Genomic DNA, 4,487 nt, shown 5'->3' on the forward strand with positions numbered 1-4,487 from the left:
CGGTTCACGTCCACGCTGTCGCGGCATGCTACCAGTGTTAAAGACTGCGATGGAGCTCCGTATGCCACGGCAAACTGGCTGACACTGACGGCGGCGGTGCACAAATGCTGCGCAGCTAGCGCCATTCGACGGCCAACACCGCGGTTCCTGGTGTGTCCGCTGTGCCGTGCGTGTGATCATTGCTTGTACAGCCCTCTCGCAGTGTCCGGAGCAAGTATGGTGGGTCTGACACTCCGGTGTCAATGTGTTCTTTTTTCCATTTCCAGGAGTGTATGATAAGGTCCCTTTCAGAACGGCGCGGTTTCGTACACAGTGCAGCATGCTACTGCCTGCGATTGGTCCACAACTTCACAGCCCTCAGGCTAATGGAAAAATGACTCGCAAACACTGTCACATACCACATGCACCTCATATGACCTAAGAAGTATCAAACGTGAACAGAGATCCGATATTTTTAGAGCTATTTTTTGGGTTAGAGAAATAGTTATATTTTCACAAGTGGGCGCTATGCTGGTTCATGGCCTGCAGGATGATGAGGGCAAATAATGAGGGTCTAGCGTGGGGTGTGGGTTGTGATGGTGGCCTGCCGTCGAGGTGGTGTGGAGGGGACTAGGCAGCATGCGCTTGGAGTATGTGTGTGGCCAGTGGGCTGTGCATACTTGGTCACATAGTATGTGGCCATCTAGTGAACCTTGCTCATTCAGTAATAATGAAATACTGTTATGCAGATGTCAAGGACTCTCCGAATTCCAGAATGAGATTTTCACTCTGCAGCGGAGTGTGCGCTGATTGTTAAACATACAATCTTGGGGTGCTTTGAGGGTAATTTATATAAAAATGTGAATCCTACAACCCCACAGTGTAATTGTTACGTAACAAAAGTGTACTTGACTTAAACAATTAACACCAACGCCTCCACAATGTAATGACTATGTAGTAAAGGCTTTTTATTAATTCTCTTACACAGAGAAGTGGAATACACCTGCCCCATCTGGTTTCTCGTTGTTAATATTATTACAAAAGATAAAGAAGTCTTTATTAAGAGAAAATCATTCTGGACACCACAAGTGTGCTACACATTCCCTCCATATCGTATCATGTAATAATTGTTAATCATGGAGTCAGTTGCATGTGTTTGCCAGGACTGAGGAGTTCAAAACGTTCCATTTCAAACATGCTATGTCAGTTGGAGTTTCCTACCTTTTCACGCTGGGTTATGTTCATTGTGACATCATAGGGCGAACTTATACTACAATTAACGTTTGTGGCGCTTGACAACATCCCAGACGTGATCCGTCAGGTCCAGAGCAGATGTACTTAGTGGTGTAGGCATCACTGTGATTTTATTATCGTTCACCTTAAACCACTGAAGCATGACACTTGGCTTTTGATATAGGCATCCTGCTGTGAGATACCGCTGCTCTCAGGGAAGACATCAAATATGAATGGATACTGGTGGTTCGAAATAATGTTCAAGAAGTCCACAGCAGTCGTGGCGTCTTGGGTTGTTACCACAAGTCCCATGGAAGGCCTAGTAAATGTTCTCAATAACATAATGCTCTCCGATGGGTGTGTGTCTATAGCACAGTTTATTTTCCGAGAAGACATTCGCCAGGTGGACGGAGAAACTGAATACGACCATCAACGTGTTGTGACAAGAAACATGGTTCTTTCGACCAGACGCGTTTTCACTGATCAGTGGTGAAATTTTGTACCTCCGTGCCTGCTTCAACTGTACTTGCAGAACACGTAGTGTCTTCTACTGCAGCCCTCCATGTTCAACAATGTGCGCTAAACGGTGTGCTCCGAAATAATTGCTCCGGCAGTAGAGCTGTGCTGTTTCGTCAGATTTTTCACAGTTTGCCGCTTATCTTGTGCAGAAAAGGCTCGAATCTTCCAGTCATCTGATGAGGTGTGGACATCCGAAACTTCTCGCCTTTTACTGATTTTACCACTTGTCAGCCATTTTCAATATATGCTCACGGCAGTGGCATGCGTCCAGTCAACGAACTTCGCTGTTTTCTAGGTACTCATTACATGAAGAAGGGCCACTTCAGACTGCCCTTTGCCAAGGTATCTCATATTAGCGGATTTTCCCATTTGCCGCCCGTACCATCGCTAGAATAATTACTCATTTGCCTGGGCTCCTCTCATGTACTTCTCTTGCCGTACCACATGCCCACAAAGCCACCAGGCAGCCTGCAGTCTCGCAAAGGGAAGCGGTGAGAATGTTTTGGCTCTTCAATGTATTAAAAAAAAAAAACAGTCCGTCTTCAGACAACGAGTGGCCTACCGGGACCATCCGACCGCCGTGTCATCCTCAGAAGAGGATGCGGATAGGAGGGGCGTGGGGTCAGCACACCGCTCTCCCGGTCGTTATGACGGTATTCTTGACCGAAGCCGCTACTATTCAGTCGAGTAGCTCCTCAATTGGCATCACGAGGCTGAGTGCACCCCGAAAAATGGCAACAGTGCATGGCGGACTGGATGGTCACCCATCCAAGTGTCGGCCACGCCCGACATCGTTTAACTTCGGTGATCTCAAGGGAACCGGTATATCCATTGCGGCAAGGCCGTTGTCCTTCAATGAATAAGGCAATCAAAAAGTTTCCGTACAAAGGCCGTACAGTCCATAACTGATATACCAATCAGGCAAAACCACAGTAAACACTGAGGCAATCATCCCATGGACGCACCAGTTTGAAGAAATCCGTTTGGTAAAACACCATGTTCTGCTATCTGAAGAAGAAGCCCGTAATTGCTTGCTGCACTTCCTGGTCCGACAGGAATCGTCGACCATTCAAGACCTTTTTTTAGACCGAAGGAATAATAATCGTACAGAGAGAGACCAGGGCTATAGAGTGGGGAGGCTCGAATGCCTCCTACTTGAGTTGGCGTAGCTTCTACGTTACCACGTTTGAAATATGGGTACGTCGACCAGCAAGAAACTTGGTGCACAGTTTCACAACGGTGGTTTCCTAAAAGCATGGTGCTGCACCACACGTTCATTCTCCGACAGATGTCTACCGGTGTTTAGCCTTCAGCAACCAAGCACATTCGTTCCGTTAGGACGTATTTGGAAATTAAGTCGCCATGGTTTACGTTTCCACATTTACCGGAAGCACGCCGGAATGAAACGAATGCAACGTTTATCCCTTGCCTGTATGTAACTGCTTACATGCCCACATCGGAGCAGTGCTATGCTGCATATACACTCCTGGAAATGGAAAAAAGAACACATTGACACCGGTGTGTCAGACCCACCATACTTGCTCCGGACACTGCGAGAGGGCTGTACAAGCAATGATCACACGCACGGCACAGCGGACACACCAGGAACCGCGGTGTTGGCCGTCGAATGGCGCTAGCTGCGCAGCATTTGTGCACCGCCGCCGTCAGTGTCAGCCAGTTTGCCGTGGCATACGGAGCTCCATCGCAGTCTTTAACACTGGTAGCATGCCGCGACAGCGTGGACGTGAACCGTATGTGCAGTTGACGGACTTTGAGCGAGGGCGTATAGTGGGCATGCGGGAGGCCGGGTGGACGTACCGCCGAATTGCTCAACACGTGGGGCGTGAGGTCTCCACAGTACATCGATGTTGTCGCCAGTGGTCGGCGGAAGGTGCACGTGCCCGTCGACCTGGGACCGGACCGCAGCGACGCACGGATGCACGCCAAGACCGTAGGATCCTACGCAGTGCCGTAGGGGACCGCACCGCCACTTCCCAGCAAATTAGGGACACTGTTGCTCCTGGGGTATCGGCGAGGACCATTCGCAACCGTCTCCATGAACCTGGGCTGCGGTCCCGCCGTCTTCCGCTCACGCCCCAACATCGTGCAGCCCGCCTCCAGTGGTGTCACGACAGGCGTGAATGGAGGGACGAATGGAGACGTGTCGTCTTCAGCGATGAGAGTCGCTTCTGCCTTGATGCCAATGATGGTCGTATGCGTGTTTGGCGCATGCAGGTGAGCGCCACAATCAGGACTGCATACGACCGAGGCACACAGGGCCAACACCCGGCATCATGGTGTGGGGAGCGATCTCCTACACTGGCCGTACACCACTGGTGATCGTCGAGGGGACACTGAGTAGTGCACGGTACATCCAAACCGTCATCGAACCCATCGTTCTACCATTCCTAGACCGGCAAGGGAACTTTCTGTTCCAACAGGACAATGCACGTCCGCATGTATCCCGTGCCACCCAACGTGCTCTAGAAGGTGTAAGTCAACTACCCTGGCCAGCAAGATCTCCGGATCTGTCCCCCATTGAGCATGTTTGGGACTGGATGAAGCGCCGTCTCACGCGGTCTGCACGTCCAGCACGAACGCTGGTCCAACTGAGGCGCCAGGTGGAAATGGCATGGCAAGCCGTTTCACAGGACTACATCCAGCATCTCTACGATCGTCTCCATGGGAGAATAGCAGCCTGCATTGCTGCGAAAGGTGGATATACACTGTACTAGTGCCGACATTGTGCATGCTCT

This window comes from Schistocerca cancellata, chromosome 9 (assembly GCF_023864275.1).
Source record: "Schistocerca cancellata isolate TAMUIC-IGC-003103 chromosome 9, iqSchCanc2.1, whole genome shotgun sequence".
NCBI classification, from domain to species: Eukaryota; Metazoa; Arthropoda; class Insecta; order Orthoptera; family Acrididae; genus Schistocerca; species Schistocerca cancellata.